The sequence below is a fragment of the Canis lupus genome, chromosome 13 (genome assembly GCF_003254725.2).
Source record: "Canis lupus dingo isolate Sandy chromosome 13, ASM325472v2, whole genome shotgun sequence".
Taxonomy (NCBI): domain Eukaryota; kingdom Metazoa; phylum Chordata; class Mammalia; order Carnivora; family Canidae; genus Canis; species Canis lupus.
Window position 1 is genome coordinate 60352734 of NC_064255.1, and position 21351 is coordinate 60374084.

General features: G+C 38.7%; 1 long non-coding RNA gene across 1 annotated transcript; it reads right to left on the bottom strand.

The window, feature by feature from the left end:
* Positions 1-185: 185 nt before the first annotated feature.
* On the bottom strand, positions 186-4020 carry LOC112652276 (uncharacterized). The gene is made up of 3 exons (XR_003131329.3): positions 3938-4020; positions 809-1058; positions 186-701 (listed from the first exon to the last, which is right to left on the bottom strand). It is a non-coding gene; the product is annotated as an uncharacterized LOC112652276 (long non-coding RNA).
* Positions 4021-21351: the final 17331 nt, after the last annotated feature.

The window sequence follows — 21351 nt, forward strand, 5'->3', positions numbered from 1 at the left end:
TGCTAATGGATACCAAAGTCTAAAGAAATACCATCTAGTAGAAATATATCATGAATCATATATGTAATTTAAAATTTTCTAGTAGCCACATGAAAGAGGCAAAAAGAAATAAATGAAATTAATTTTGACAATACATTTTATTTAACTCAATGTATATAAAATGTTATAATTTGACATGTGTACAATATTTAAAAATTAATTATGTTTTAGATTCTTTTGGGAGGTTCTAAACCTTTACATTTTTTTCACGTTTTAAAACTTCATTTGCATAGTTTAAAAATCGTGCATTCCAGTAATCAAAATCATTTGGACAAAAAAACGGCACTCCGATTAAACTGCATTTTAACAGCCTGCGGGATGCTCTAGATCTCACCGTCCTCCCATCCCACCCAGCTTCTTCCTTCACCAACATGCAAGTCATTTTCCTTCCCTGCCAGCCAGACAGACAGGCAGATGGGAAGGGCAGGCGCCTTCGTCGTCAGTAGTTCTCCATTCTTTGATGTGAAAAGGGGCAGCACAGTCATTTAAACTTGATCCAGGGGATCCCTGGGTGGCTCAGTGGTTTGGCGCCTGCCTCCGGCCCAGGGCGAGATCCTGGAGACCCGGGATCGAATCCCACGTCGGGCTCCTGGTGCATGGAGCCTGCTTCTCCCTCTAACTGGGTCTCTGCCTCTCTCTCTCTCTCTCTCTCTCTGTGTGGACTATCATAAATAAATAAAAAATAAAAAGTAAATAAATAAACTTGATCCAACCGCTTTGCATCTTACAAAGGTAAACAGCTAAAAGAGGCAAAACAAGAAGGCAATACTGTGCGGTTGGCGCAGCCTCACTGCGGTGGTCCTGCTTGCTTCTCCGGTTCAGTCGCTTCTTTCGAGGGCAGCGGATTTTTCTCTTGCGTTCCTGTCTTCTTCCATTTCGACTCCTCGAATCTCTCGATCTCAGCCACATCGGGTTTGGCAGACACGGTTGCAGAGCAAGCCGGGCGAGGCGCGAGCGAGCTGGAGAGAGGAGAGGGATCCGCTCTGCGCTGCGGTCCCTGCCGAACTGGCTCTGAATCTCTAGAATCAGAGGAGTGTTTCCGTTTGTATCTCAGTTTGAACCAGTTACACTCCAGGTGCGGTGCTAGAACTATGATATCCATATTCAAAAAAACAAAAAAAGAATTTAGACACTGACCTTACAACTTTTACAGAAGTTAACTCAAAATGCACAACTATAAAATTCCTATAATATAACACAGCAGAAAATCTAGACGACTTTGCATAGGGTGATGACTTTGTAGATACAATACCAGAAGGACTATATGAGAGAAACACCAGGAAGTTGGACTTTCATTAAAATTAAAATTTTCTGCTCTGCAAAAGACAATGTTAGGAGAATGAAAAGACTGGGAGAAAATAGTAGCAGAATTGAAAAAGGACAGTTATCCAAAATATCCAAACTACTTATAAAATTCAACAGTAAGACGACAATCCAATTTTTTAAAGGACAAAAAAATCTGAACAGATATCTCACGAAAAAAAGCTATACAGATAGCAAATAATTATATGAAAAAGAGAAAAAGCTCAACATCATATGCGTGAAATTACAAATTCAAAAAACAATAAGAGACTACGATGTGCCCATTAGAAAGGCTAAAATCCACAATACGGGTAATACCAAATGCTGACAAATGTGTGCAATAACAAGATCTCATTTCATTGCTGGTGAGAGTGCAAAATGGCATAACCACTTTGGAAGACAGGCTAGTGATTTCTTCCAAAACTTCACATACTCTTAAATGATCCAGCAGTTGCACTCCTTGCTATTTACTTAAGTGAGTCAAAAACTTAAGAAACTTCATACACATTTTTATAGTAGCTCTACTCATAATTGCCAAACTTACAAACAACCAAGATGTCTTTCAGTAGATGACTGATAAACTGTGGAATATCCATATAATGAAGTGTTCATTCAGCTATTAAGCCATGAAAAGTTAAGCTTTTGAAGGAAACTTCTATGCATATTGCTAAGTAAAAGAAACCAACCTGAGAAGAATACATAGTATATGGTTCCTACTAGCTGACATTTTGAAACAGGCAAAATAATGGAAACAGTAAGATTGGATTGCAGAGGTTCAGAGAGACGGAGAGATTAATAGGTGGAGCACAGAGGATTTTTTAGGACAACGAAAAAAACCTCTGTATCATACTGAGATGATAAATAAATGTCATTAGACATTTGTCAAAACCCATGGAATTTATAACATAAAAAGTGAACCCTAATGTAAACTATGGTATATAGTTAATAAAAATGTATCAGTGTTAGAGAGGCCCTGGGTGACTCAGCCAGTTAAGCATCTGACTCTTGATTTTAGCTCAGGTCCTGATCTCAGGATCATGAGATTAAGCCCGACATTGGGCTCTGCACTGAGTGTGAAGTGGGTTTGAGATTCCCTTCTTCTCCCTTTGCCCCTCCTCTAATGTATTGGCATGTGTGCACGTGTGGCATGCTCTCTCTCAAAATCTCCCTTCTCTCAAAATCCTCTTTAAAGAGTATCAAATAAATAAATTTACAAAATATCAGTATTCAATCATCAATTGAAACAAATGCACCCACCAATGTAAGATATCAGTAATAAGATTCATGGTTGGCGAAGGGGAAAGAGGACAACGGGAACTTTCTGCACTTTCTGCTCAATTTTCCTGTAAACCTACAACTTCTTTAAAAAGGGTCTGTTAATTTTTTTAAGATACCCAAAAAAGCATTTGTTGGTGTTTTAAAATATTAGACCACAAGGCTTATAAATTCATAGTTTGCTAGAAATGATCAAGCCAAGAGATAGCAAATACCTCCCCCTAGTGGTCCTGAGGCAGAAAAACTAAAAGTGTATCAATCAAATAAAGGCAAGGTAAAAAAGAATAGCCCTATTAGGAGAAGAAGGCACTTTTAGAAACAAATTTAGTCTCAAATCTGATAGATATCCATAAAATCCAAGTTAGAACTCACATAGGAAGAATGTTGAGGAAAGGTCAACATCTAAGGAAAATCAGAAAGTGTATAAGCAAAGGAAGTGATTGATGCCTTATACCATAGGAGTGACCTGGAAAGGAGGAAACAAAATTCCATAACTCCTCCAACTTTCTAAGTACTCCCTTGGGTAAAAAGACCCATACAGTCAGGAATGAAATCACACTAAAAGAGCCATAAAATGCAGCCTCATTCTCCCAATGAAATATTGGCAGACCTCACCAATTTGTAAACATTCAATCTAAGATGTTAGGAGCCACATTCAGGAAACTTAACAGAATTAAGCAAACATAAGTTGAACTTTTAATTATTAATATATCTAAAACTTTAAATTTGTAAAACTAAAACTATGTACCTAGCATGAAATGAAAGTGGTAGATTTTAAACCACACAAGACAAATAATTACAATTATTAATTTCAGGAAAAAAATTAAGAAAGAGGCAAACCAAGAAACAGACCCTTAACTATAAGAGAACAAACTGATGGTTACCAGAGGGTCGGTGAGTGTGGGGATGGGTTACACAGGTGATGGGGATTAAGGAAAGCGCTGTGATGAGCACCAGGTGATGTATGGAAGTAGCAAATCACTATTTTATACACCTGAAACTAATATTATATATATGGTAACTAACTGGAATTTAAATAAAACTTAAAAAAATTTTTAAATTAAAAAAGAAAGACCAACTAGTTTGAATTAAACTTCCTTTAAATCTATAACCACAAGAAAACAACACATATAAGAACATCTTATATTCCTTCTGGAATCTACTAAACATTTTTAGAACCTAAGAGCCTATACCATTTTATTTTGGTGTCCCTGTGCATCTGAGACTAGGACAATTTGAGAAGTCATAGAAAACAATCCTGGAAGAAAGTTAGGACATATAAGATCACTTTCTGTGCAGATAATGCCCTCCTTCCCATTACCATTTCAGGTGGATAGCCGTCACTGGTTTGGTGGACATGTACATGTTGCAGATTGCATCCTCAGTACCCTGGGAGCAACTTCCTGAAAGGCAATATGTATTTCTTAAAACTTTTCATGTCACCCTAATTCTAAGCTTCTGACCTATGTTCTATTTATTAGGTCTTTTTTTCTTTTTCAGCTGTGTCTAATCTGCAGCTAAACCTGTCTATTGTTTTCTAATTTGGTTTACTGGCATTTTCAATTCTAGAATTTCCGTTTGGTTCTTTTTGAAATCTGCTATACTCTATCTATAGTTTCTTGGTCCCCTGACCAGTTTTTCAAGCTTTGCTTTTATCTCTTTGAATATAGTCTCAGTTTTTTCAAAGCAAAGTATAATCCTAGTTATCTTGATTCTAATTTGGTCTCTCCTGTTTTGTTTTTCTTCTCTTTCTTACTCATGTGATCTTGCCTCCTATTGAATCAAGTTATCTTTGATAGCAGGTCAAATGTTGTTACTAAAAATCTTTGTAGAAACAAGGCCAGAGAATATTTTTGTTTGTTTCTGCTAGGAGCCCAGAGGAACATCAGTTTATATCATCTTCACTCAATTTGAGAGTTTGAGATTTTTCTGGTCCACTCAGATAATAGAAAGCCTGACTGCAATTGTTCCAGGACTTACTTCATTCTGGTGCACCCCTAACAACAGCAGACAGTAGCTCCCCAGGGCTCCCATCTTTGGTGGGTCCTAGATTTTGACTGCTGTCCCCCTAGCCTAGCCAATCTATTAAACATGTAGGTCAGCCAAGTCCAAATTTGCCACCAGCCCCAGGGCAAAAATGGCTCTGAATGCTGGACTCCCCTCTTTAGATTTCTTTTTTTTTAAGATATTGTTTATTTATTCATGAGAGACACAGATTGAGAGAGAGAGAGAGAGAGGCAGAGACCCAGGCAGAGGGAGAAGCAGGCTCTATGCAGGGAGCCTAATGCGAGATTCAATCCCAGGTCTCACGCCCTGAGCCAAAGGCAGGCGCTAAACCGCTGAGCCAACCAGGGATCCCCCCCTCTTTAGATTTCCATCCATCTCCTGGATCTTGGCCTACTAATTCCTTACTATGTGATTAACTCTTGGATGGTTTAAATTTTTTTCAATATATCATTCGTGGTTTTAGTTTTCTCAAGCAGAGAGAATCTGCCTAAATGACTTAATCTACCATTACTGAAACAAGAAATCCATTTCTAATCTTTATTTCTAACCCATTCCACAGTATCTTCAGCAGAGGGCAGATCTACTAACAATCAAAAGGTGTATACTGCTTGTCTACACACTTAATGCAATCTCTATCAAAATATCACCAGCATTTTTCATAGAGCTAGAACAAACAATCCTAAAATTTGTATGGAATCACAAATGACCCTGAATAGTCAAAGCAATGCTGAAATAGAAAAGCAAATCTAGAGGCATCATGATTCTGGATTTCAAGCTATATTATAAAGCTGTAGTCATCAAGACAGTATGGTACTGGCACAAAAGCAGACACACAGATCAATGGAACAAATAGAAACCCAGAAGTGCACCCACAACTATATGGTTAACTAATCCTCAACAAAGCAGGAAAGAATATCCAAAGGAGAAAAGATAGTCTCTTCAACAAACAGTAATGGGAGGGGCATCTGGGTCGCTCAGAGGTTAAGCATCTGCCTTCAGCTCAGGTTGTGATCCCTGGGTCCCAGGATCAAGTCCCGCATCCAGCTCTGTGAGGAACCTACTTCTCCCTCTGCCTGTGTCTGCCTCTCTCTCTGTGTCTCTCATGAATAAATAAATATATTTTAAAAAGAGCAAAAGTTAGTCACTTAAATTTTACCATTCATATAATAATACTCCCATTAACACTGATGAATATTTTCTAGTTACTTTTTTCTGTGCATATTTTGTGTATTTTTTTTCACAAAGTTGAGTTTTCACCATAGTAACATATAGTATTAATGCAACATGCTTTTTCCCCTTAATTATATATCATAAATATTTTCCCTTCACATTATTTTGCCCCCAAAACCCCATAGTTTTACTGTCTAAATTGTATTCCGCCTTATTAGCGAACCATAATTCATACAATCAATCCCTTAACATTTTTTTTTAAGATTTTATTTATTTCAGAGAGAGAGGGAGATAGTGAGAGAGAGCATGAGCAGGGAGGAGAGGGAGAAGCAGGCTCCCCACTGAGCAGGGACCTCAACTTGGGGCTCGATCCCAAGACCCTGGGATCAGAAGGCTGAAGCTTAACCAACTGAGCCACCTAGGCACCTCCAATCCCTTAACATTCTTAAAGCGGTTTTGTACTTTAAGAAAATCTTTAAGTATCTCTATTATTCACACAAAAAGTGAAATCGGAATTCCCTATGACTGTGAGAACATTTTGCTCCTTTTCCCTACCTGACATTAGTTATCAGTGGGATGATATTTGGCATTTTTTCCTTTATCCTGCCCCCATGGCTGTGATATTATATATGTGAGCAATAACAGAGAAGGGATTTGGTAAGAGAAGGAAGGAAATGAGGGAGAGAGTTTTAGAAGTAATATCAACTGAAAGCTAGGATGTGGTTCTTTTGGCAGTGTGAAAGGTCTCACTAGCTCATAACCTCCACCATGGTATGAGAAACCCCCCTCCCCCCCGCCCCCATAAGCCCTATCCAGTGAAGCAATCAATTGGACTAACAAATGACTCTGGAACCTTGGGACCAAAAAAAAAAAAAAAAAAAAAAAAAGGGTGGATCCCTAGATTAAAAGAATCCAGAGACCATAAAGAAAATTTAGGTCCTAATGAAAAGTTTGTTTTTTCTCCTACAAAGTATAAAGCAGTATGGAATCATAAACAGTTATTTCCATGAAAAATGGAGGGACTCTTGTCTGTGAGTAACAGATAGGGTTGACCGCACCCAGGGCCCTTCTGTAGGGGTGTGGGTTGTAAGACTTGACACTGACCTGAAGGACTGTCCCTTACATTCTTGTGGATACTGTGTATGTGCGTCCTCAGCTGACGTCAGATTACTCAGTAACATGCTGTCTCCCCCCACCACCTCCGGGGGATGTAGTTGTGGGGTTGCAGAGAAAAAACTCACAATGTATAATAACTATAGACACGTTTCTTTATCATTACTCAAATCAGACTTTGTGTCAGCAAGATTCTCCTAGTTAATTATCAATCATTTCCCCCTCCACGCCCCGTCTGCCCCACGCACTGTAATTGCAGTCTGATTTGCTTCTCAAAGGAATGTCTCACCAGACTAATTGAAGCCAGTTGCACCAGTGCAATCCTCAGAAACATGCTTAGGGAAGCTTTCAAACCCATGCCAGGCAAGTGGCTACTAGATGAGTCTGCTGGAAATTCTGAGCTTACACATAACTTATCTGATCAAATCTCTAAACCATTAAAAAGCATGGACATTTAAGCTTGTTTTAATCATAACGAATTATTCTAAGTGCTTTAAAGAAGTCAAATAATGGGGACTCTGTAAAATTCAGAGTACATACATGACATACACAAAAAGGAAACCACCTTATTTCACATTCTGCTTTCTTGCACCCTCTATTTTTGTTAACGGTACCACCATATTGCAGATCACCACGGCTTATAACTATTAAGACCTTTATGTTTCCATCTTCTCCTGCCAATCACATCCAATCAGATGCCAGTGCTCTCCACATCCAAAACCTGCTTGTAAAATCATAAAGAAGATTAGATGAGATCACCTATTTAGAAAACACTCAGCAAACTCTCTGGCATATTGTAAGAATGCAACAAAGGGGGGGTGCTTGAATAGCTCAGTTGATTGAGCATCAGACAGACTCTTGATTTCTGTTCAGGTCATGATCCCAGGGTCGTGAGATCAAGAGCCCTGCATCGAGCTCTGCTCTCAGAGCTAGTCTGCTTGGGATTCTCTCTCTCCCTTTCCCTGTGCCCCTTCCTCCACTCATGATCTCTAAATAAATAAAGGAAGAAAATCTTTTTTAAAAAAAGAATGCAAAAAAAGGCTGGATATTATCATCATTATTACTATTATTATTATCGCATAAGGATTACCCAGTTTTCTGACCTGTAACAGCAAAAGAATTTGACTTTCCATTTTCACTTTTGGAGAGTGTAGAAAAGCTTCGCTTTCCCAGTTATTGGCTGAGTGCCAGCCAATAACTAACTGTGGCCTTGGAACTTAGTGAACATCCCAGAGTCTCTATTTGAAATTTATAAAACTGGGATGCTAATAATGATTACCTTTCAGCTTGCAGCTTACAGTTGGTGAGTATAAAGTGAGATATAAATATAAAACTTTCTTCAAAATATAAGGAAATATATAAACATGTGCTTTTTAAAAAAAATTTAAAGATTTTATTTATTCATTCATGAGAGACACAGAGAGAGAGAGAGAGAGGCAGAGACACAGGCAGAGAGAGAAGTAGGTTCCACACAGGGAGCCCAATGCAGGACTCGATCCGGGTCTCCAGGATCACAACCTGGGCCGAAGACGGTGCTAAACCGCTGAGCCACCCAGGCTGCCCTAAACATGTGCTGTTATTTCCATCCACTTTTTTAAACTATAAAATGAAAATAAGCAGACTGGACGATGTGATGTTCAAGATTTAACTCTATTGATTGTGAAGAGATGTTCCAGAAATGCCTATGCCAAGAGAGATTTAGTATATTAAGTAGTTTTCATTCCCTAGGAACAGTGCTTTGCAGACCCGACCATGAAGGAGAGGCTATATACAGCCAAGGCCTCTGTGTTCTGTAATAGAAATGATCACTGGGCAGCCCCAGTGGCTCAGCTTCCCCTTACTAAATATTTGGGGGAGATGACTTTAGGCTACCCAAATATCCTGTTTCTCCTTAAATATTTAGCACTAATTGTCGCATCCATCCGTGGATCTTTCCAAAAGGCAAAGATTACTGTGAGATTCTAATGGTGAATTTCCTTTTCCCTCATTTCTTCTCCTTTTTTTTAATTGGAATTCTTACCTAAGGGAAAGTTGTCCCTTTCCTTTCCCAAATAAACTTTATTTGGTTTGTCACCAAGAGCAGTCATTCTTCCACTCCTCACATGGTTTACGATCCAAATGTCCTGGCTACCTTACAGAATTATCATAAGAAATGAATATGATAGAACATGATAAGTACTGAATGGATGTGAGTTCCTTTCCTTCTACTACCCTTTGCTTAAAGAATGCCTAGATGGCCACAATGTCTGAGCCATGCAGTTAGCACTCAATCAGCCAGAATGAACTTTGTAGACATGTAACCAGATCAAATAGATTATAAGGCCCAAGATGAGCAGATTTCCTTATGGTCACATAGACTCATAGTCCTAGTAGAGTATACTACATAAAGATAATCCAAAAATGTATTAAATCAATGGATGATGGGTATTTGATGGCTGGTAAGAGGAGAGATATAAATACCCATGGCCCCTAAATAAGGATTAGTTTAAATATTCTTCAGAACATTTTTTTCCTGTCTCTCTTTGGTGCAATTGCTTCTAGATAAATTTAAATTTCAATGCCAACCGATCTCTACCTAATAATTCATTCAGGTCCCTCATTAAGGTATCAGTTTTTTCGTATACCCAAACATCTGAGAACATAGCCCTAATTTTAAAACAGGCAAATGATGGAAACAGACAATTTATAAAGATGATCTATCAGTGGACAAAAAACATATGAAAGATAAAACCTCAAAAGTAGAACTTCTGCAAGTTCAAGTAAAAACAAGTTACTGTTTTTGCCTTATCAGATTAAGAAAATATATTACATCAGTGCATCTCAATGGTGATGTGAGTTCAAATCAGCAGAGGATTTTGTTAAAATTCAGATCCTGATTCACTGGGGCAGAGAAAGAGCCAGAGTCTGCATTTCTCATTACTTCCAAGTGATGCCAATGTTGCTGAACCTGGGGACCACACTTTGAACACTCAGCAATCTCCAACTATAATGATGAGGATTGGTGAAAATATCTGGTGCCATATGTAACTGATTCTGTTTTAAATCAGTACAACCGGGATCCCTGGGTGGCGCAGCGGTTTGGCGCCTGCCTTTGGCCCAGGGCGCGATCCTGGAGACCCGGGATCGAATCCCACGTTGGGCTCCCGGTGCATGGAGCCTGCTTCTCCCTCTGCCTGTGTCTCTGCCTCTTTCTCTCTCTCTGTCTCTCTGTTACTATCATAAATAAATAAAAAAAATAAATAAATAAATCAGTACAACCTTTTGGAAAGTAGTTTGGCTGTGTAACTTACAGCAATGCTTCCCAGTCCTGGCTGTACATTAAAATTTCCTGGCAAACTTTACAAACTATATATGCCCAGATCCCATTCCAGAATAATTAAATCAAAATCTCTGGGAGTGCAGCCTAGTAATGAATATTTTCTTTTTAAAAAAGATTTATTTATTTGTTTGTTTGTTTGCTTGTTTGTTTATTTATTTGAGCAGGGAGGGCCAGAGAGAGAGAATCTTCAAGCAGACTCCCTGCTGAGCACTGAGCCCAACTCAGTATCTGATCCTATAACCCTGAGATCACGACCTGAGCCAAAATCAAGAGTTGGAAGCTTAACCAATTGAGCCATGCAGGTGCCCCAGTAGTGAGTATTTTCAGTCAAAAGATAATATTTTACTGAATGAATAAAATTGTGATTATATGGATAATTAATGGAATGTATGTGTTAAAAATATGATGTAGGAAAATGCTGACAATATAATATTGAATTTTTTTTCATCTTTATGGAGGTGAATTAACCCATCGAACTGTAAGATATTTAAAGTGTACACTGTGGTGATTTAGTGGACATATACATTGTGAAAGAAGTCCCCCCACCTAGTTAATTAACACATCCATCACCTCACATGTTTCTCTTTCTCTTTCTCTTTCTTTCTCTTCTTTCTTTCTTTCCTTTTTTCTTTGTTGAGAATAGTTAGATTTTACTTTCTTAGCAAATTTCAACTATACAATACAGTGTTATTAACTATAATCACCATGTTTTACATTAGATCATCAGATCTTACCCATATAACAGCTGGAAATTTGAACCCTTTTACCAAGCTCTCCTATTTCCTCCTACCCCTACTGGCAACTACTTTTCTACTCTCTGTTTCTGTGAGTTTGACTTTTTTCTTTTTAAGACTCTACATGTAAGTGATACAGTGCAGTATTTGTCTTTCTCTGTCTGGCTTATTTCACTTAGCATAATGCCCTCCAGTTCATTCATGTTGTTGCAAAAAAGATTTCCTTATTTCTTATGGCTGAATAATATTCCATTGTGTGTGTGTGTGTGCGCATCTCACATCTTCCTTATTCATCCATCCAATATAATATTAACTGAATTATAGTATAATTTTAATTATTGACATTAACTCAATAGTTTAATTATCTAATGCCTGTATGTGCCAGGCGGTATTCTAGTAGGTGCTTGGAATAGTTCAGTAAATAATACAAAAATCCCTTTCCTTAAGAAGCCTACATTCTATGTATTATGTATACAAAGATAAAAGTGGGGACAGCTAAATGTGACTCAAAATTAGTTGTAAGCAATCTTTACTTTCTCCTTTAAACTTTCATGTTTCAAAATCAGAAAAGAATAGGTATTTTCCTCTAATATATTATCCACATGGTATCAAGACTATTTAGTACTCTAAGAGTGAAATGTCATTGAAAGACTTATCCCCCCTTGGGACGCCTGGGTGGCTCAGTGGTTGAGCGTCTCCCTTCAGCTCAGGGTGTGATCCCAGGTCTGGGATTTGAGTCCCACATCAGGCTCCCTGCAAGGAGCCTGCTTCTCTGTCTGTCTGTGTCTCTCCCTCTCTCTCTGTGTGTCACTCATGAATAAATAAATAAAATCTTTTAAAAAAATTATCCTCCCTTGACAATTTCAAACTCATGTTTCCTTTTTTTGGCAATTGCTTTTCCATGGCCAGAAATGTCCCCCTTTCCACATTCTATTCTGATCCTGACATGGACCTTGGACTCCCTCTGCTGGCCGGATGGCATCAGAGACGAAGACTGAACTGTGAACAAACCTGGAAAAATCACATGTACAGTAATCACCATATAGGATTCTCCCTCATTCACTCAATCCAAAGACACTGATTGAATGCCTATTAGGTACCAGCGAGGTGCCAGAAAAACAAAAGAAATAAGATACAACCCCGGTCCCTGAAACTCTCCTATACTTTTCTCCAGAAAGTTACCAATCCCAGGAGATTTCTTGTGCATAGATTCAAGAAAAATCATCCACTCTCTGCCTAGAAAGGATGATTGGTATGTATTCATGCTGGGCTATGAAAACAACTTACATTTCTGTGAAGATCACGGACATCCTTCTACAATATACTCTGGAATGCACTGAAATACCTAAGCTTCAATTTCCCTAAACCATAGCAGTCACCATAAAGAGACCTAGACACTAAAGGAAGTGATCCCAAACCATGGAAGTCTAGGGTAAAAATAGGGTCAGTTGTCCCAAGAAAAGTTGAGTATGTTTTTTCCTTAACTTAGACATAAAGATTTGCATCGTCGCAAAACTATAAAATCTCACAAAACGAAAATTCCAGCACTCTGTTCTTACCCTTTTCATTACATGACTAGTAGCTATCGATTTAATGTGGTGAGCAGACATGATATCCTAGGAATGGACATTCCCGAAATGACTATTCCCTACAACTGATGTTATAGCCACAGATGCCCATGGCAAACAGTTGGGAGTTGAGCTCTCCTTAAACATCTATTAGTGAGTCAATACAACTTGCAAACTCACTGTTTTTTATCCAAGGAGTTTGATCCTTCTGAGCTGTGATAATATAATAATTACAAAGACATGAAAAACTATGATAAATGATAAAGGCCTTAGAACATTCCAATAACTTTTCAAGACTTTTTGAATAAAATCTGTAGCCTGAATTTAAAAGTCTCTACCAGTTGGCTCTACCCAACAGAAAGCCTTCTTCTTCTCCTTCAAATCCACTCTACTACATTAGTTTTAAGTATAACTTAATTCAGCCTAAGCCTTTTTCATTCTTGTATAGTAACAGAATCTTGTAACGGAGGTGGGAAAGCCCTGTGGGTGTATTTCGGCAGTTTTTGCAGGCATTTTTAACTGTCATCCAATAGAAACTGCTGCTGATGTGTAGTGTCCAGGGACAGCTCTGCTAAATGTTCTGCAGTATACAAGGATGTGCCAAACAAGGAAGATTTGGTTCATATACTACAGGACTTTCAAACGCCCCACCAGATTTCCATGGAAGTAAATAAAACAGTTTGTATATATGAGCTTAGGAGTCAACTCTTTGATATGGAACACAATGGATTTTTTGTACAATATTAACATACACAGAGTATGTTAGGCCAGCACCTTCCTTTTAATCATAAAAATAGTATACTTTGTTTTTGTATAAATTTTTCCCGGGGATCCCTGGGTGGCTCAGCGGTTTGGCACCTGCCTTTGGCCCAGGGCGCGGTCCTGGAGTCCCGGGATCGAGTCCCACGTCGGGCTCCCGGCATGGAGCCTGCTTCTCCCTCCTCCTGTGTCTCTGCTTCTCTCTCTCTCTCTCTCTGTCTATCATAAATAAATAAATAAATCTTTAAAAAAAATTTTTTTCCCAAAGTTGCTGACCATTATGGAAAATCTTGTCTCCAAATGCAAGCACCACTCAGGGCATTGAACCCACACTTGTACCATCTGCATTTGTAGCTTGTGCTTGCAAATATTTTTTAGTGAAGATGTGAGATAAGTATTAACATTAATTGAAATACATGAAAAGTACATTTTATTAATAGTTCTATTACTTTAATTTTGTGGCATAATGGTTTCTTGTTACATATGTTATGAAAATTACAACTTGAACGTTTTTGAAATGCTAGCTATTCTCCAATCTCACTTTCTTTTTTCAACGTCACAACACATCTGTATTGTCCCTTAAATTGCTATTTCTTTGTTCAGTAGATCTCTAGTTTTCTGCTGACTATCAAAGCATATGGTCTCTTTGGTCCCTTTGGATATTCAAGACAGAATGTACACCTCAATGTGTCGTTTCATGATAGAATTGATTTACTGCAATATTCCATCTTGCCTCCATCCCATGGGACACAGGGAATTATTTTGACACACATTTATAAATAAGGTCCAGCTCATTTACAAGAATACCATACTTCCTCATTTTCTCACATCAACAATCTGTAATTTGTCTTGACATGTTATCCCTGCTGCAATTAAGGTTATATCTCTCTTTCTCTTACCACATATAGACAGGTCTAGTCTGTCATTACCTACCCTCGCACTAGTTTTTATTCTATGTCTACTGTACCTCTGCTCTTTCATTTTCCTCTCCCTCTTGTTCAGCATCGCTTCTAATTTTACTTCTTCTAACTTCTACCTTAGTCATTACAAGTGGTTACCAACAGTGCTCGCTTCAGCAGCACATATACAAGTGGTTACAAACATCTGACTACTTCATTTTGGCTGCTTGTGTAGTTGTGCTTAAGGACTGAATACTGAAATGCACACTACTTATACTTTTCTTTCTCCTTTAAAGTGAGTAAGAACATTATATTTATATTTAATATAATTTCATTTTTTAACTGTGTAGGCATGTAGGCTATGGAATGAATTTAATTTCAGAAAAGCAAATATTTATTAGAAGAAGAAGCTTCAGGTCTGAAGAGAACAACAGGGTATGCTATTTGCCACCCCTGACCCTTAGATGCCTTATCCCTCCTCTCCGTCCTGTGGTCCTATCTGTTCTTCAGGGCTCATTCAACTAGACTGGTAGCTTCTAGAAGGCAAAATTATTTGCCTTTCTCTACCCCTCCAGCACATATTTTGCACAAAGTTTGAGCTCAATAAATTCAGGTTGGGTAAATAAACCAACTTTTAAACTGTACATGATAGTGTAGCTCTTGGCACATCCTTCTACTATAACACTTACCAGACCAGGGCAACCCGGGTGGCTCAGTGGTTTGGCGCCTGCCTTGAGCCCAGGGCCTGATCCTGGAGACCCGGGATTGAGTCCCATGTTGGGCTCCCTGTATGGGGCCTGCTTCTCCCTCGGCCTGTGTCTCTGCCTCTCTCTTTCTCTCCCTCTCTCTCTCTCTCTCATGAATAAATAAATAAAATCTTAAAAAAAAAAAAAAAAACACTTACCAGACCAAATCCATTCTTTATGTTTGACTCTCACAAACTGTTAGCTCCTTGAGGAAAGGGACCGTGATTAGTCACTTTTGTCATTTCAGCATCAGAACACACTGACTAGTTCATAGAAATCATCCAGTGAATGTTTGCAAACGACCAAACAAATACATTAATTAAATCCATGAAACAGAGCCAATGTAACTGAAGATTATGTAGAAACAACTGGATGGAATGAATGCGGTTGAGGTCACTGCCGCAGAGGAAATCCCAGAATGGAGTTCCCAGAATTTTACTTTCAGATTCAGTATCATTTTGTCATGATATCATGCCTAATTTTCAATCCTTAGTAGAAATTTCCTCTACAAGGGAATTCTTTGAAGGGAATCTGGAAGAAAATAGAGGTTAAAAAAAAAAAGAAGATAAATCCTATGCCAGGGTTAGAAAGCTTTCATCCAACCGAGACACCTGCACCCCGATGTTTCTAGCAGCAATGTCCACAATAGCCAAACTGTGGAAGGAGCCTCGGTGTCCGTCGAAAGATGATGGATAAAGAAGCTGTGGTCTATGTATACAATGGAATATTCCTCGGCCATTAGAAACGACAAATACCCACCATTTGCTTCGAAGTGGATGGAACTGGAGGGTATTATGCTGAGTGAAATGAGTCAATCGGAGAAGGACAAACATTATATGGTCTCATTCATTTGGGGAATATAAAAAGTAATGCAATGGTTTAAAGGGGAAAGGAGAGAAAATGAGTGGGAAATATCAGTGAGGGAGACAGAAGATGAGAGACTCCTAACTCTGGTAAACGAACTAGGGGTGGTGGAAGGGGAGGTGGGCGGGGGATGGGGTGACTGGGTGATGGGCACTGAGGGGGGCACTTGACGGGATGAGCACTGGGTGTTATGCTGTAAGTTGGTGAATCAAACTCCAATAAAAAAATATGCAAAAAAAAAAAAAAGAAAGCTTTCATCTTCATTTGAATATGAGAAAGATGTATTTAACAGAGTTTCTAAGTCTAAATCTTGTAGTGTTAAAAATAATCCTAAGGGGCACTGGGTGGCTCAGTCCACTAAGCATCCAACTCTTGGTTTCAGCTCAGGCCATGATCTCAGGGTCCTAGGATGGAGCCCCACATGCGGCTCCATGCTCAACAGAGAGTCTGCTTGAGATTCTCTCCCTCTGCTCTTCCCTCTGCTCTCTCTCTCTCTTAAATGAATAAATAAATAATTAAATAAATAAATAAATAAATAAATAAATCTTTTAAAATAATAATGTCTGAACAAGTTTATTCTGAAAGTCATAACCACTTCTGGAAGCTTCAAAATGTCTGCCAGGCCTACATCCCCTTCTAAAAGTTTCCTTAATTCTGCTTCACATCTTTCACCCTGCATTCCTGGACACCACTCATTGGACTAGGGATGGGTACTTTTTCTGTCCAGCAGTCTATGGAGGTGACCAGAGTCAAAAGCTCTGCCCAGGGCAGATCTCCTACGTGGACAGATGACTAATTGAATCAGGTCCTGTCAGGAAATCTAAACTGGAGATTTCGGAAGAGGCAGTTAGTAGCAGCTGGATCATTCAGAGCACCACAGACAATAGCTCCACATGGGTGACTGCCACTAGAAGAGAAAGCCAGGGTGGGGTGCCCGCAAAGTCTTGAAGCTGCCAGCATATGCCAGAGTAATTGCAGGGTATAGGAGGACATCCCATCTCCGTGATCCCTGAAAATGCATCTGTTCCTACTTTGCCTTTGTTAATTAAGAAGCATATTTCATCCTTACAGTTTATAATAGTATAGACCACATTACACTGTAAACTCTGTGAGAGAGTAGAAAGACAATTTAGCTACAGTTCTCCTGCATGCTGCAGTGAAAAGCTCTTAAGATTGAGAGCAGACGCCGAAAACCACGACGCCTTCTTAAGCAAGGCCGGTAACATACATGAGTGAAGCCAACCAGGTGTAAGACAAAGCAGGAGGATGCTTGCTTGCCCTCTTGCACCCCAGCTTTGGTCATAGTTATCATTCAGAAGGATAGACACTGTTTGCTGGAACTTCCAACAACACACATCCACCCAGGACATTCCAAGAGCTTATTAATATTCTTTATTGTTGTTTTATATCATTTATGTTATAAATGATAAGTGTTAGCAGCAGCCACACTTCTATAGGAATCATCTGGAGAAATGAAACTACTTAGCAAATTTACATTTTCTAATTCCTAAATATATATTTATCTCACAAATGTTTTCAGGTCATGCTTTTGGAAAAATGCTGCTCCAGTTTTTTCACTGGTCTCTTAATTGAATCACAAGAACCCTAAAATTTAAGGTATGCTGACTCTACTGGTTTACTCTCTGTTAATGATAATTTCTTTGTTTTTTGGGGGAAAGATAGTCTACCCATTTCTTGGGTTTTTCTAGCCTATATTTTCCCTGGGTAATTACCCCCAGAGACATCTTCAGACATTGCCTATCAGACAGAAATGTGGATTGAATATAATGTGATCTTCTCCAAGATGGTTCAGGCCTTTAATCAGAGACGGCCAGTTCTAACCAGTTCTTCCAAAACAAATCAGTAAGTTTTCTTGCCTTTGAAGGACTGGTACAAATGATGAAGTTTAGGTAAGAAATAAGCAAGGCGACCGTACCTAAAAAAGCAGTATGGCAACACAACATACAATGCAGAACACTTATACCGTAACTTGCAACTCCACACTTCAGTGTGGTAGCAACTGTCTCTTTTTTTCCCAAAGATTGTATTTATCTGAGAGAGAGCACATGCACACATGAGCAGGGGGAGAGGTGCAGGGCGAGGGAGAAGCAGACTTCCTGCTGCGCAGGGAGCCCGACATGGGGTTCAATCCCAGGACTCCGGGATCATGACCTGAGCTGAGCTGAAGGCAGACGCTTAACCAACTGAGCCACTCAGGCGCCCCAGAAACTGTCTTGTTTTGTTTTGTTTTGTTTCCTTTAAAAAAAAAATTTAGAGGACCTCAATACCAAAATGGAAGTAATTCAATCAAGAGTGTAGGCTTCCTTCTGTTTCAACAACAATGAATTAATATTGTGAATTAACATTATGAATTAATATACAACATATTCAGAGTACATTAAGGTCTCAAAGTAAATAATGCTCCATTAATCTAACCTGCTGAGATCCAGTTTCTTACGGAGCAACAGCATGATGTAGGAACAAGGAGATAATACCATATACAAATTTGGAAGTGAGACTGAGCTGGACGCAAATTCTGACATGCTTATCAGATATATATCTTTGGAAATCGCCTTAACCTCTCAGAGCCTGTGATATCATCTCTAAGGGGGGGGATAGTAAGGCTTACTTTATAAAGTTGATATGAGAATTACATGAATAACCTAGGAAAGAACCTGTCCACTATCTATTATTGAGCAGACATTTAATAAATGGCATTTTTTCTTGTTTCTCTCCCATCTTCCCCCAGAGCAATGCAAGGGTCAACCCAGTTGCACACAGATAGAAGAAGACAGAAGGAGAAGTGACTTGAACGTCCTTAGACACGATACTGAGGATGAAGGGTCTTTGCCCTTATGACTTGCTGCCCCTTCCTCTGAGGCAGATCTGTCTGCAGTCACCAGAGTGGCCAGATACTAGTTTATTTATTCACCAAGTCACTTATTTAACAAATACCAAGCCCTATTAAGTCAGGCTACATGTTTACGGTGGGAAAGCGGTGGGCTTTGGACTCGGACTAAATTAGAAATTTGGTTCTACAGTCTACCTGCATAGCCCTGAGCTCCTTGATGCTTATTTCAATATCTAAACAAGGATCATAAGAGTACCTGTCTTCTCAAGTTGTCACAAAGAACAAATATAATAATATAGGGAAAGTATGAGGCACAGAGTGAAAGTACAATTTAACAGGTAGTCTTCCCCTGCCCCCCTCATTCGATGCTAGATTTTATTACATCCTGGAAAACACAGTGCAACCAGTCAGGGATAAATATCTCCTGCTGGTTTAAAGAGCAAATACATGTGATTCATCATGTGTACTTTCTCTATATTATTTTTTGCTTGTTTTGTATCTCTCTGCACTTCTGTGTTTCAACCAGAAATGCTGAGACAACAGAAGGAAAGCAACAGGATCTTGGTCTTGTCTGAATACGAAATCCTGGCTGCTTTCTGGCAAAAGTCAGTCTTATACTTGCGGGTCAACTGGTTTCAAGTCCTGTGTTTTTACGAATATCAAACATTACCTTGCTATATCTAAAATTCAATAAAATCCTCCAATCCTGACTCTTATAGTCAGGAAACTTTTTTTTTTTAATTTCAATGACGTTTAACCCAACATTTCACACATGCTGTGAAATACAGTGTCTCAAGGTCAGAATAAGATTCCTGAATCACTGGGACACCTGGGTGGCTCAGTAGTTGAGCATCCATTTTTGGCTCAGGTCATGATCCCGGGGACCTGGGATCAAGTCCCACATGGGGTTCTCCCTCATGGAGCCTGCTTCTCCCTCTGCCTATGTCTCTGCCTCTCTCTGTCTCTCATGAATAAAAAAGTAAAATCTTAAAAAAAAAAAAAAAAGATTTCTGAATCACTACTCTAATCCATGTGTGTCTAGAAATAATTGAAGTCACTTTTCAGAAATTTACTTCTCCTTGGGGTAACTGGGTGACAGGCACTGAGGAGAGCACTTGCTGGGATGAGCACTGGGTGTTACACTATATGTTGGCAAATCGAACCTCAATAAAATAAAATAAATAAACAAATAAATTTTAAAAATAATTTTACTTCTCTTTAACTTAAAATTAAATCTAAATAAGTAATTATGTGAAACACAAGTTTTCGTATATATTATATAACCAGTAATGCTCCGTTCCTTGGGCTTATCAGGGAATGAGCTATCTCATATAAGTGCATTTTCAAATAAACAAAATTTACAGTGGACTCACTTCCTGCTCCACTTCACCTCAACTTATTTAGAAAGGAATTCTGGAAAACAGAGAAGAAAATGGAGAAATGGGGGAGGAGGGGCAAAGTTCTGCATTTCAGATTCAAGGCAGTGTTAGAGAGGCTGAAATTAGAGGTGTTTTCAGCTGGAAATTTTTGTGGCCTTTATTCTATAGTTATTTACTTAAAACTGAAAGATTTTTAAGAATTTGGTCTTAGGTGTCTCTGGGGCAAGTATAGGCCTTTAGCATTTGTCAATAAAGGGACTCAAAGAAAACAGGGAATTCACTGATACACTTGCTCTAGGTTCCAATTTTAAAGGAAGGGGCTATAGGGACACCTGGGTGGCTCAGTGGTTGAGTGTATGCCTTTGGCTCAGGTCATGATCCGGGGTCCTGGGCTCAAATTCTGCATTGGGCTCCCTCGAGAAAGCCTGCTTCTCCCTCTGCCTATGTCTCTGCCTCTGTGTGTGTGTGTGTGTGTGTCTCTCTTGAATAAATATAATCTTTAAAAAGAAAAAAAGAAAAAAGAAAGGGAGGGGGAATAAGAAGAGTCTCATCATTTTCTTCTGGTTTGTTAAGCCAGCCAGGGAAGGAAAAGAGATAACTCAGGGCCAGAGCTCTTTTTATCTACCAAAACATTGCTTGTGCTCATCCTCAAAATTGATAAGGATAAAGAACTCCAAAACATTCCATTATTTTAGAGACCAAACATCTATAATTCTACCTCTCTGCTTCCTAGATTAAAAGATTAAAAACACCATCTAACCTAATTGTGACAGCAAGTGACTATTACACATCTGTTCTAACAGGGGCTTCTCGGACATTAACAAACAGTAGATTCAGGCTGTGTTTTTTATGTATCGTTTTGTTTTTTATCTTCATTCTTGTTCTCAACTATTATTTCTGGTCACTATAAGTGTTTCTAAAACTAGAAATATTTCTCTGTCCTTTTTTAATGATATGAATGTGTTAAAATGATGACATTTATTTGAACTATAACTCAAATTAGGATAAAGAGGTAACAAAATTTCTTGTAAGTATATGGACTTTAGCTCTAGGTGCTCTCTATTTTTGGTGGCTTTGAATAATTTTTTGCTTATTTCTGAGTTCTTGAATATGTTATAGATAGCTGCAAAGATAAATGACACTTGAATTAGTGAGGTATAAATCCCCTGGATAAATATTATGCTCCCCTTTGCTTGATTCCTTTCATTCTCTCACACCTTACAAATACTCAGTAAACTCTGTAAGGTTTACCTTGAAAAATATCCAGAGTCTAACCATGTTTCGCTACTGTTATGACCCAAGCCGCTACCATCTCTGGCCTGGATT